General features: G+C 46.7%; 1 pseudogene; it reads right to left on the reverse strand.

The window, feature by feature from the left end:
• Positions 1-12,506: 12,506 nt before the first annotated feature.
• LOC110322087 lies at positions 12,507-13,507 on the reverse strand (annotated as a pseudogene).
• Between the last annotated feature and the right edge of the window lie 530 nt (positions 13,508-14,037).

The following is a 14,037-nucleotide window of genomic DNA, read 5'->3' on the forward strand; positions in this document are numbered from 1 at the left end:
ATTGATTCTGATGTCTATGCAATGAGGTAAACCAGCTCAGCGAAAGGGAAGGCCAATAAGAAAAAGACACATCTCCTCTGCCATGCCCTTTCTATCTGGGCTGCTAACAGAAGTTGCAGCCGCAGCCACAGTGGAGGCCACAGCCACAGCCACGGCCATGGCCACGGAGAGTCTTCCCCTAGTGACCCAGGCAGTCAGCACAGTTCGTCAGGTAAAACTCCTACCCACTTCCTCCCGTAATAAAGATTTGTGGCAATTTGACATCCAAACTAATCATAATATTGAAATTGCTGCCTCAGTCTCTGACGTAGCTCTTTTGTTCACTTTCACTGCCAGGGCTTGCTTGAATCCAGTGGGCTCTTTTTCCTGAATCCAGTGGGCTGTGTCCCAGATCTTTCTTCTCTGTTTCGGTGTGTGTACATGTGTGTGAGGGTGTGCTTGCCAGCGGACACATGTGGAGACCAGAGGTTGGTGTTGAGACCAATTGCTGCTCCATTCCATTTTATTTTTGAAATTACATTGTTGTTTGTGTACTTCTGGTGCGCACACATGCCTCGGGAGTGTGGAGGTCAGAGGATAATTTTCACAAATCAGTTCTCTCTTTCCACCAAAGGGGGGAGGGCGGTGTCCTAGGACTTGAACTTGGACCATTGGAATTAGCTGCAAGCACCCTCAGAAGGTTTACTGTGCCATTTCTCTGCCCCACCCCCATATTTTATTTTTGAGTGTCTCTCCCAGAAACTGGAATTGGTTGTTTCAGCACCAATCCCCACTTTTCTCTACCCCACTCACCAGCACAGGGGCTACACATAGACTAGGCTGGTCTCAAATGCTTAGAACCTTTGCCTCCCCAGGATTAAAGCATATCTGGCTCACCTGGTGTCTCACATTGCCCCCTCTTGTACAGCAAGCACTTCACTAGCACAAGCACTTTCCTAGCACCCCACTCCTTTTACTTTATCTTAGAGAGAGAGAGAGAGAGAGAGAGAGAGAGAGAGAGAGAGAGAGAGAGAGAGACACTAATCACAGGCATTTCCTGGCTGTCCTTGTCAAAGGGTTATGTTGCTCCTCACACCCGAGGCTCAGCACTGAAAGGCAACAACACTCAAAACAAAACCCACTGTTTACTTCTGTGTGACTTGTCCCTTGTGTGGAGGCTGCTGGAGAAGGGGGACATGAAGGAGAGCCAGAAACTAAAACAGGAGACTAAGACAAGGACAGAGGTGGGTCCCCAAAACCTGCAGGCAGCACCGAGGCCCTGACACCAGTCTTTGCAGGGTCCAGCATTGTAAGGTCCTTTGAGGACATTTGGCTAGAAAGAACAGACACAGACTTTCTTGGATGACAGCTCCTGTTTGCCCAGGGAAGAGGGTCACCTACTGTAAAAGGACTGCCTTCTGTTACAATGGCCACCTGAGAGGAGCCTGCTGGCCTGTCCCCACTCTGTGCTAATGGCTCCGTGCCCATCTCTCCCTTGGGAAGCAGCCCTCTTGCAATCACAGGTCACCTGGACTTACATCGGTGTTGCATCTCACAAACCCTCAGAAATGGAAAACCCTGTGAGCTGAAAGCTCACTGAGGGCAGGCAAGATGGCTCAGTAGGTAAAAGAGCTTGCTGCCAAGCATGACAACTGGGCTTTGATCCTGAGGACCCACACAATTAGAGAGAGCTGACTCCCCATATGATTTTTAAAGTGTATTTGATCGGATGTGATGACTCACACCTGTAATTTCAGCACTCTGCGGGTTGAGGCAGGAAGACAGAGTTTGAGCCACTCTAGGCTATGTAGAAAGACTCGGCATCATAGAAGAAAGAAATGTACTGAATATCTCTAACTTATCAAATACTCACCCAGCTTACCTCAAACAAGCTCAGAACACCTTCTGAGCCTGCAGCCGGGCAGAAGCACCCCACACAAAGCCTGTTTGTAGTCGACTCAGCCAACTGAATGTTTCCTCTTTTGAAAACTAGTCCAATAGCACCCAGCTTACACACGTTTACAGAGAACTCGGTTAGATGGTGCGCCAGGAAGCCGCCGGTGTGTGATGAATTGCCTCATCCTTAGCCAGATCTTGGAGATGCTGTGGTCATGAGCCCTCCCCACCAGCTGCGGTCCACCTGTGTACTTGATCATCAGTTTCACTGTCACATGCTTAAAAGAGAAAGAATTTTGTAAAAGTTGCTAATGGACTAGAGAAATGGCTCAGTCGTTAAGAGCACTGTCTGCTCATCCAGAGCACCCACGTTCCATTCCCAGTACCCATAGCACAGTCTACAATGGTCTGAAACTCCAGTTCTAGGGGCTCTGGTGCCCTCTTCTGGCCTCTGTGGGTACCAGGCACAAAGTGGAGCATGGGCTTACAGGTAGGCAAAATACCCACACAGATTTAAAAAAAAAAAAAAAAAAAGTTAAAAAATAAAACTTGATTTTAAAAAGGGTTTGGTGTCTAGTTATTGTACATAGTTATGGATTATATAAAGAATTCATCATGAAGTGTACTTGGTCCATTGACCCTGCCCATCCATCCCCTCTCCTTATAGCCTACCCAGTAGTTCCCTTCCTTCCCCCCAAGCAACTCCATTTCCACTTTCATGTCATATATAAGACTAGAATGGTCCCATTCCAGCTGATGCTAATAAGGGTCCAGACTCTCCAACAGCCCTCAGCATGCTCAAGGATTCTGGAGTGTGAGTGTGTGTGTGTGTGTGTGTTGGGGGGTGGGGAGTTGCTGAACCAATGATGAAGGTGAATCTTATCTTCTCTCCCAGGATCTTTATTGGAGTGTTTTGTTGTTGTTGTTGTTGTTTTGACTGCCTGTTTGTGTGTTTGTTGCAGGATATTTGATCACACTGTAAACCCTGAGATTGTATTATTTACTGAAAAAAAAAAAACTTTTCTGGTTGTAGTGTGGCTTAGCCTTAGCCCTCACCTTTAATCCCTCTGGCTGGAATACAGACACACTTAGTACACACGTTTAAGCCCAAATAATGAAGGCAAAGTTAATTTGTAGATGGAAGCACTAGTATTTGAAAGTGATGTCTAATTGAATGACAAATGACAAATCAGAGCAAGATTTGACAATAGGATGCACCCAACTCTCAGGAGAACGGAGAGGAAAGGGAAGCTACCCAAGGGTCAGTGCAGAGGGGAGGAGGAGGAGGGGAAGGAGGAAGGGGAGGAGAAAGAGGGGGAGGAGGAGGAGGAGGAAGAGGAGGAAAGGGAGGAGGAAGAGGGGGAGGAGGAGTAGGAGGGAAAGGAGGAGGGGAGGAGGAGGCAGTTTTTACCCGGAGAGTTGTACAGAGGCAGGTTGAAGAGAAAGAACCAGCTAGACACTGGTGAAGACAAAGCAAGCCAGAGAATGAGAAGGAGCCAGAAGATTAGAACAGATTGCCAAAGTTAGGATGAGGTCAAGCAGAGCACTTCTGGAGAGGCCAAGAGAGAGAGAAGCCAGAGAAAATCAGCCTGGAGAGGAATTTGAGCCGGAAGAGCTGAGTTGAACCAGCCAGAGTTCATAAAGAACTAAAAGGGTGAGCTTATTCAGCAGTAAGTCTTAGGGTGAAAATATTCTAGGCATAGATTAGATTACATGGAGGCTAGAAGCTTCCAGGACCAGGCCTAGGTTAGCAGACTGAGGCTGTAAGCCTCGGAGATGACAATTACATCAGGCAAATAAAAGTTATCCTTGCAGGGTTTGTCTGTTTGGGGTTTTTGTTTGTTTTTAAATAAAAGAAAGCAGCATGTTTGTACTCCAGAAGCCATGGCTCAAGTGTGCTGTTTAGCATCTGTCAGGGAGCCACCCTCTAGGGCTGGCCCTCCCTCAGAGCTGGCCAGAAGTTACCAGCTAAGAGAAAAGGCAGGATGACAGTCAAGGATGTCCACATCTTGCTAGGGAGCAGCTTAGGGGGAGTGGAGACGAAGTGCCAAGGACTGAACAGGAGGAGAATGAGTGGGCAGAGGGTCGGCTAAAGTGGAGGAAGGCGGGCTAGGAACAACCCAGCAAGGCTGAGGAGAGTCGGCAGCAGAAGGCACTGGGACAGGAGCAGAGTGTCCCTTAAAAAAACCCCAGCAAATCAGAGCTGTGTCTGTAAAGTCAGGACTGCCTGAAACTGAAGGGGAAAGTCCCAGGGGAGGCTGCATTCTCTGCTGAATTAAAACTAAAACCAAGACCACCGGGCAGAATGAGGAGATGGTGATAGGATGAGACTCAGAACCAGTGTCTTAAACCGCATTTTCTGAACAGGTCACGAAGCTGCCACGCGTATTAGGGCTTCCTGGGTGGGTAGGGTGCTCAGCTCTGTCACTGGAGAGCTGCTGAATCCTGGCCATGCCCTCACCCCTCTCAGGGATTTGGGCTACAAAATGAGGGTGAATCAGGTCCCTAATGCTAGACTTGTGTTTTACAACAGAACCATATGAAAGAGAGAGAGAAAAAAGTCTCAATGTCCAGGCTATCGCCTGCAGCCATGAAAACAAAATTGTCAGGGATGGGATTCACACTCAGTATTGAACCCAGTTAAGTTTGGGGCCCAGAGACCTGTGTGGTCTCTAAAGGTCTCAACCAGCCCTGTGGGCCATAGAGCCTTAGGGAAATGAGAGAGGTCACTGAGGGCAGTCATGAGAGGCCAGACAGGCCCGACACTATCCCTAGAGTCACAACAGTAAATGAATTGGGATTTTCAAGTGGGCAGCAGCTGACTGCCCATTCCGGCAAGTTGTTTTTCTGTTTTAGTCATTACATCCTTGTTTCCTGAGCACCTACTGTGTGCCTGGTACTGTACCAGGTACTAAGGATCCAACAGTACACGGGTCAGGTATCAGCTTTCGACTCCTGGGACAGCCCTGGAACCAAGAGGCTACAGTTGAGAGTAAGGACCTATGGTGAGGACCTACCGACCGCGAGATCTCCACACTGTGTTCCTCTAACATTTGGATTGAGCAAATAATCCTAGGATTATTGATCCCAAACAAATCCAGTGTGTCTTCCCAGCAGGAGTGCAGCTGACACCTGGCGACTGGCCTGTTTGGGAAACTGACAGTAAAGATCAGACATCTTCCTCCCCTCGGGACCTTCAGGCCCATCTTCCTGCAGTCCGCATCTGCCTCATAGAGTTAACAGTTCCTCCTTCAGCTATCTTTAATACGGAGTGAAGAAATAAGGACGTAATGAGGACAGAACAGTCCGTGGCGGGTGTGAAGCAAGCTTGCTCTGCTAAGGGTGACATAGAGACCGTCAAGAGTGGAACGGGTACTCAGAACCTTTCTCATTTCCGGTCCGAGAGGCGGTCACATCCGGTCAGAAGTGCTGTCGATGTGTTGAAGGTGGGGCAGATTCAGGTAGGTCCTGAATTGTAATGGCTTTATTATTTTATTTTATTTTATTTTATTTTATTTTATTTTATTTTATTTTATTTTATTTCCTTGTGGGTGTCGGGGGAGGTGTTTTGCTTCGTGCATTCATTCTAGCCCCAGGGGTACCATCCTCTTCAAGATGTGGCTCCGGAGGCAGCTCAAGCGGCACAAGATGAGCAGAGTCAGGCGGGTGGCTCTTGAGGCCAGTTTGCACTGCAGAGCCTGGGAAAGGTGCCCAGGAGTGTGGAGGGGCCTCTCGACCTGCTGGCTTCCGTCTCCCTATTTCAGGAACTCGGTACTAGAGGTAGCCATCCTGTCTGGGATGACACTCCTCCTCCGTGACCTTCTCCAGTTACTTCTCTCCTCTTTCTGCTCTCTCTCTCTCCATGGCGTCCCCCCACTACTGAGGCCTCCTGTGTGGAAGAAGGCTTGATTGTTTAGCCTCTGAGGTCTTAGGTGGAGCGTCCTCTTGGGATCCAGAGATGAGGGCTGTCAATAAAGGGAGTTGTGGGCAGATGAGAGAATGTACCTCTTCCTGTGAGAATCTAGGCTAGGACAGACTGCAGGGCCGTCAGCTCCTACCTGAGCAGCAGTGGCCACTTTACCCAGTTAGAAATGCAAGCATTCAGTCCTGGCCCAGGTCACAGAGGCAGTCGCTCACTCAGTCCAGAAAGGTGAGTCCCCTCGTAAGAGACAGATATTTATTCTAGGATCTAAAAACCCAAGTCTGGAATCTACTCAAAATGTCACATGCTATTCTCTCTTCCTCCTCCGGTTGGGCCTGTCAATCACTTGGCCAGGAGCCCACTTGCTCCTCCCCACACCAGGAAAACTGATTGACCTGAAGCCATGCTAGGAGAATGGGCAGAGTAACTATCCCTTTAATGAATGTACTTTCTTTCTTAGAACCCCTCTCAGTACGGCTGCTTGCAGACTTGCACGAGGCTTGGAGCACGTCTGCTTCTAGTCTTAGTTCAGGAAATGTGACTCTTCATTGTCCATCTTTTTACATCTCTGTCTTTTGGGTCATGGCCCAAAGCCTGAGTGTGCTTTCTCCAACATTCTGGACTTTCTTGCTCTTTCTGTGAAGCCCTCCCTCTGCCTCTTCTACCATTTCTAATCTACTCCTGTCCCAGCAGCTGCCAGGCCTTACAGCTTCCCAGCCCTGTTGTTTGTCTCCTAAACTCTCAATTTTTCTGGTTTTTTTTTTTTTAAACTCGTTCATTAGTGAGACTAGGACCCCAAACCCACAAAGAAACCCCTGGGTTCCCCGATAATACTTGGAACTCCTGCTTCATCGAAAACCCTGATGCTGATCCCTGACTTCCACATGCACATACACACATGCATGTGCAGATGAACATGTATGCACAGAGTGGGGGAGGGGAGAGAGACAGAGACAGAGACAGAGACAGAGACAGAGACAGAGGCAGAGGCAGAGAGGCAGAGAAAGGAGATGTATTCAGTGTGGCCACATTGGGAAGAAGAACAAGAAAGGCCAGGTGATGCCCCAAGCCAGTCTTCTGGGAGAAGAGGTATGCATAACTAGATAGCCAGGGTCAAGATGCCCCCCTCCATTGCTGATCCACCATTGTCTCAGCTCCAGTGATTCTTCAAGCAAGTGGCCAGACCTTTATGAAATCCCTGTCTTGGAAACACCCTAGCTGGTACCAGAACCTCAACCTTTCCTTTCTCCAGCGTTAGTCTTTAATTTTGTGAGGAGGTCCATTGTTTCAATAGTCTGACAGCTGAAGTGGGGGACACAGAGTCTCTTTAGACTATTTCTTTCTTGTCAGGACAATTATAGGATAGATGGTGTCCCCAAAGGGGCAAGGAACAGCTCAGCCATCAGGAATCCTAGCTATGCTGCCCAGCCGTCTGAGCCTGACGTAAGGTGTCCAGAGTCCACCACATGGACAAATTACTGAAGACTTAGGAGAGTTCTAAACATATCTCTTCACAAGCAGGCATGAACACAAACACAAGCAAAGTTTCAGCAATGTTCTGTCCTCTGTTCAAGGGTGGAAGGAACATTAGCTTGGGAGTAGCTAGCCACGGTTCACTGGGTTTTTCCTTCTTGAAAGATCCTGAGGGCAAATTAGAGACTCATTATCGTGACTGGCTGTCGTCATAACTGGAAAAGGTCACAGAGCTCTCTCCACTTGGCTAATCACCGACTCGGATCCCTGCTGTGAGCCTGGAGGATGGGGTGGGTGTAGAAGAGGGACAGCCTTCAGGGCAACTTGGGCAGCTGTCCAAATCTGGCATCAATCCAGCTCTTACTTGAAGCTTCCTCTATGAGATAACAGGATAGATCAGTGCCTGATGCTGCTGGCCCGAAGCTGGGGCTACTATTGGCCACTATTGCACAAGGCTGACCTGACAGTCCCTCTCTCAGGAGGTCCCAAGACTGGGACCCTTGTCTGACTTTCTGCCTTTATGACTATGCAACATGTAGCAAAGTGGGGACCCACTTTTTTGCCCAGTGGTTACAATCAGTGAGAATCCAAAAGAAGAAGAAAATTGAGATAGGGTCTCATATATCAACAGCCTCCAGCTCAGTTGAGGATGACCTTGAACTTGTGGTCTTTCTGCCTCCACCTACTAAATGCTAGGTAGGTTATAATTGTGCACTACCGTGCCCCGTTTATGAGATACTGAGGAGCAAACCCAGGCTTTCAGGCATGCTAGGAAAGCAATCTACCAACTGAGCTACACCCCAGCCTTCCAAAATTTTTCTTTTTTTAATAAGAGGCATTGGGGTTACATGTGCCAAAAGATGAAAGTGGTGGTACCAGAAAACAGTCCAGGTGCATATGTCCCGTGTTTAGTTGGCTGTTAGCCTGGGGACTGAGAGGCAGGTACAGTCCAGGTGCATATGTCCCGTGTTTAGTTGGCTGTTAGCCTGGGGACTGAGAGGCAGGTGATACTGAAGAGGAATCCGTGGAGATTTGGTTCCTCACCCTGCTACCAGCTCCAGCCTGGAGTGCATCTGAGGCCAAGGTCATAAAGGAGCCTGCACTGAACCACAGTCTCCAGATCAAGGCCAGGAGCACTGTCTCGCCCAACCTTCTGGGTGATTCGAGGCAGAGACAGAGAGACAGGCTCATTCCTCCAGCAGGGATTCCAAAACTTTAGAGATGGCTTGCCTCCATATATCACCTGCCTTTTCTTTGTGTCAATACACTTCTCTCCTCAAACAGTTCATAGAACGACCAGTAGAGGACGTGCTTTCCCAACTGCTGAAGTGAGGATGGCTCACCAGGCTTTTCTGACAGACTTTTTCTGTCTTGGAAAAGTTGTATGTAGTTCTATGTAGTTGCAGTTCTGACAGATGGATTTCAGATCCAATGTGTCGGCCTCACCATCTCCTACTGGATAGTAGGGCTGTCTTTTGTTTGTTTGTTTGTTTGTTGTTTTGTCTTTTGGGGCTTTTGCTTTCGTTTTGTTTTTGATACAGGGTTTCTCTGTATGACAGCCCTGCTGTCCAGGAACTTGCTACATAGACCAGATTAGCTTCAAACTCACAGAGTGCTGGGATTAAAGGTGTGTGCCACCATGTTCAGCTTATATGTTTTTATTTTCTGTGTATGGGTAATTTTCCTGCATGTATATCTGTGAGTCGCAAGCATGCAGTGCCCGCAGAGGCCAGAAAAGGATGTTCTGTCCTCTGAGACTGGAACTGTGAGCCACGATGTAGATTCTGGGAATTGAACCCAGGTCCTCTGGAAAGCAGATAATACTCTTACCTGCTAAGCCAGTCCTGACAGGAGGGCTATCTATCTGAGCATTATTGCTTTGGCCAACACCGGTAACCCGGATCACATTTGAGGCGGTTACCTGCCTTTCCTGTCTCATTAAATTGGAAAGCTAAGAGAAGGTCTTTATAGTATTTTGCTTTGTTTTCAGAAATGCAGGTTCAGGCTGGTGTGATGGCTCAGTGGGTAAGAGCACCCAACTGCTCTTCTGAAGGTCTGGAGTTCAAATCCCAGCCACCACATGGTGGCTCACAACCATCTGTAACAAGATCTGATGCCCTCTTCTGGAGTGTCTGAAAACAGCTACAGTGTACTTACATATAATAAATAAATAAATCTTTAAAAAAAAAATGCAGGTTCAAGAGGGACACTCAGGTTCACTGAGATGAATTGCTGGGAGTAAAGAGTTTATTAAAGCATCATGGACAGAGAAATAGACAACAGTATGACAGGGACTCTGAGGACAGGATCAATGTCCAAGGCACACATGTGTGGGAATCTCTCTCTCTCTCTCTCTCTCCCTCTCTCTCTCTCTCTCTCTCTCTCTCTCTCTCTCTCTCTCTCTCTCTTGATTTTTTGAGACAGGGTTTTTCTATGTAGCCCTGGCTGTCTCAGAACTTGCTCTGTAGACCAGGCTAGCCTCAGACTCAACAAAGATCCACTTACCTCAGCCTCTAAGTGTTAGGATTAGGGTTATGCACCACCATGCCTGGCTTCAGTTTTTTCTTTAGTGCTATGTTATAGGTTATACAACAATTGTAAGAACCATTATTTCCAGATCACAAGAGGACCTAAGCTTTGTTCCTTTACTGCCCAGGTCCCTTGGCCACCATCTCCTGAGTGCATATGTCACCAGGTCTTCTGAATTTGTTTTGTGCACCTTGTGTGACACATATGGAAATGGCTAGATACTGTGGTCTATTTATTAGCAGCTGTTATAAACAAGAACCGATTAATATGCTACAACACCATGCCTCTCAAATCAGCCAGACTGCTTCTTACATGTGGATATCACCACAAGAGCACAGTGGGCCAGCATCGCTGAGAGGCATTTATATGCCTTCTGCAGAAAAATAATCCTCACAAGTTAGTAATATTAATAAAAAAAAAAGGTAGAAACTGAGAGGATTTAAATTGCTTTCCCAAGAAGATCAGGTTTCAAGATTCAGGCTCCCTAATGTTTTCATAACACACTTCATGGAATACCGGGGAATGCTTGAGAGGCGGCCGAGGCAGGAGGATGATATACACAGCATCACGAGGCTATCCAGTGACTCAGTGTCAAGTGTTACATACATATGACCAGTCAGCTTCACAAGACTACAACAAAGTGCCTGAGAAGACTAATCCTGTGGCTCTGTGTCTAGCATCTGAGGTTTGTGATGGCATCATCTGAGCTCCAGAGGATATATGTGGGCCCTTTCATTCCAGTTTGGCTTCCTTCAGCATGCAAAGCCCCTCTCTTGAGTTGGCTCCACTTCCTACGTGCTTCTCTCCTAAGGTATGTGGCATGGTTTTGGCATCTCCAATATTCTGTGATCTCCATGCTACTTAGGCATCATCTTGACCTTACAAAATGGCTTCCATGGCCTCCATGCAGGGATTACAACTCTGCCACACATTGACTAGCCTTTGCAGCTCTCTGAAACCATGAACTAGCTCTTGTGAGCCTCTCAACTTTGAGTCTTTCGTGCTTGGAAAAAAAACAAAAAACAGTATCAAGAGGACAGTGATATCAACATTGTTGTCATCTTGTGATGGACCTGGTCCACTTAGACCTGTGGAATCACTCTGTGTGTTTTGTCTCTGGAGGAGACATTTTCCTAGGTGGTTGCTTTCCAGGAGTAGGGAACCCCTTCTACCCTCTAAGCTGAGCTTCCTCTTTTAAAATGAATATGTATCTTCACAAGTTGCAGCCTTAGGTGTGTGGAGTCTTCCCTTGAGGCCTACATTTCCCAGTGCCGGGCATAGGGTTTATCTTTAACAATTACATCCTCTTTTCTAGCATTCATATTGGTTGCAAATTTAAACTTTTTCTTTCTTCACTAAACTGCATATTTTTAAAATTATTATTATTATTATTATTATTATTATGCCCAACTTTTTGATTCTTTCTACTGTGGGCCTGGATATATTTTAATTTAGTCTGACACAAAATTTCAGGGCATGGGAAGAACAAAGCTAGTTTTTGACAGAATATACCAAGAATCATGTCTAGTTTTGTTCTCCAAAAAAGTCTTTATTCCTCTTTGAAACCTCATAAATCTCTGCATTTGTCTCAACCTGGTGTCCCAAACCCTTGCCAGAATGACACACTAAGCTATCCTTTCAGCATTAAAAGGGTTTCTTAGCCCCAAATCCCAAACTCCTCTACATTCTTCCTGTAAACCAGTTCCAAAGACCTGAGAACCACATAGTCAGGTTCATCACAGTAACAACCCCACTCCTGGTACCAATTGTACATCTCAGTTATATTTCCTATTGGTGTGCAAAATGCCTTGACAAAAGCAACTTAAGGGAGAAAAGGTTTATTTGGGGAATAGACATGCTGACATTCAGCTCACTTATTCCTGTAATTCAGTCTGGGACCTGACTTATCAGTGGTGCTACTCACATCTGAGTGAGTCTTTCATCTTCAGTTCAGCGTTTCTGGGAACAGCACCACAGATATACCCAGAGGTGTGTTTCTTCAGTGATTGTAAGTCCATTCCAGTCAACAAAGAGTCAACATCACAATTCCACTCCCTGGCACCTTGACACCCAAACACATCCCTTCATTTACTTAGTTTTTAAGAGGAATACACACACACACACACACACACACACACACACACACACACACTCACAGACCTCAACTTCTTTTTTTACCATGTTCTTCAACTTTATTCAAATACATCTATTATCAATATCCCAGAAATATGTAACATATTCAAAAATAATTTCATGCTATCAAAAGGAGATGTTCACTTTACTCCTGCTTGTCTTCATTCCAGGCCACATAGACAAGTGACCAGAACCAAATGAAAGCAAACAACGGTAACAGTTGCAGCATAAAAATAGCAGTCTCAGGCTGGCGAGATGGCTCAGCGGTTAAGAGCACTGACTGCTCTTCCAAAGGTCCTGTGTTCAAATTCCAGCAACCACATGGTGGCTCACAACCATCTGTAATGAGATCTGATGCCCTCTTCTGGTACATCTGAAGCCAGCTACAGTTTACCTATGTATAATAATAAATAAATCTTTTTTTAAAATTAGCTGTCTCTACTAGACATCCTGAGGGCACCTTCAAATGTATAAGATTCTGTTGTAAAATACAACCCAATAAGAACTGTGACAGTTAAAGCTGTGCACAACAGGCGTGGCTTCAGGGTTGAAGCTAAGGCTGAAGCATGTTCAATATTCACTTTACCAAGTCATTTCATGGTGTGGTGACAGCAGCCGATGCCAGGTAGTTTGCAGGGCTCTGGGAGGGTGACAGGACTTGGCAGAGCTTTGTATTTCTGATCCTTCTACAGGCACACACCACAAAATCCAGTCTGTGCTGTACTGGGACTGACTGAGGTTTTAATGCCCAAGAGTCCTCTACCAACTTAGTTATAGTCCCCACCCCAAATGCATTGCTTTAAACAACAGCATTCTATTTTGTACTCTATTATCTTATAATGCAAAATGCACTTAATCCATCTCTAAAAGTCTCCATAGTTCTTTAACAGCCTCAATACTTTCAAAAGCCTAAACTCTTCTGAGATTTAATACTATTTTCACTTCCCCCATAACCACTCCACCACCACCACCACATACACCAGGATCCAAACATGAGTCTTTATTGGCCTTGGCTATATCAGGGGGATGAAGTGGGAGCCGTGGGTGGTACCAATACCAGACTTCATCGGCTTGTGGGGGATGGAGAACTCATCCAGGTAGTAGCTGATCAACTTGGTTTGATCTCCACCTGGTTGAAGGTCTTGCCGTTGTACACGCCCACCATGCTGCCTACCATTTCTGGCAGCATGATTATGTCCCTCAGGTGCGTCTTCACCACCTCGGGCTTCTCCATGGGTGGCGCCTCCTTCTTGGCCTTTCTCACGTGCCTGAGTAGTGAGTGCTGCTTCCGTCGCAGGCCACAGTTCAGGTGCTGCTTCTGGCAGGTGCTGTACAACTGCTTCAGCTGCTCACAGGACATGTCCAGCAGCTGGTCCAGGTACACGTCACCGTAAGTGAACTTGCAGGAGGTTCACTTCTTCTGCTCTTCAACCATCTTGGTGGTTGCCTGAAAAGGGAAGTGTTGGCTGCATCTGCCTAATACTACCTTTTAACTGAGTCCTATAAAATCACAAACAAGTTACATACATCTGTGCTACAATGGAATCAACACCTCCATTCCAAAAAGGAGGAATAAGGACCTCGTTGTAAGGAAAGACTAAGGCAAGACCATAACCCGGAAGGGACAGCAGCAATCCTGAAGCTCTGTGTTCAGCATCTGGGGCTAGTGACAGAATCATCTGGCCTCTAAAGGACTTGGCCTACAACTTTCCCTGGCAGAAATCCTGTGGTTCTGGCATCTCTAATATCCTGGGCTCTCCACTGCAATTGAGGCTTCCTTTGAGTCTCATTCGGTGGCCTCACGGGATCTTCTCATTGCCTCTGACTCTGTCACACACTGTCTTAGATCAGTGGCTGTCTGGACACACAAGACTCCACAACTCTCTTTCAGTCTGGAATTCTTCATACCTATAAAACCAGAACCACAGGGACAGCAGTACAAAATTCTACAGCCAGCAGAGGGCGTAGGCCCCATTGGACTACAGCTGCACCGTGTTCCATATGCTGACCCTGGGGAAATACCGACCTAGGCAGTTTTGTTTTTAATTTCATTTTTAAAATGAATTAACTTTGTCCTGACACTCTCTGACTCCCTGGAACCCCAT

Source organism: Mus pahari, chromosome 5, assembly GCF_900095145.1.
Source record: "Mus pahari chromosome 5, PAHARI_EIJ_v1.1, whole genome shotgun sequence".
Lineage (NCBI taxonomy): Eukaryota > Metazoa > Chordata > Mammalia > Rodentia > Muridae > Mus > Mus pahari.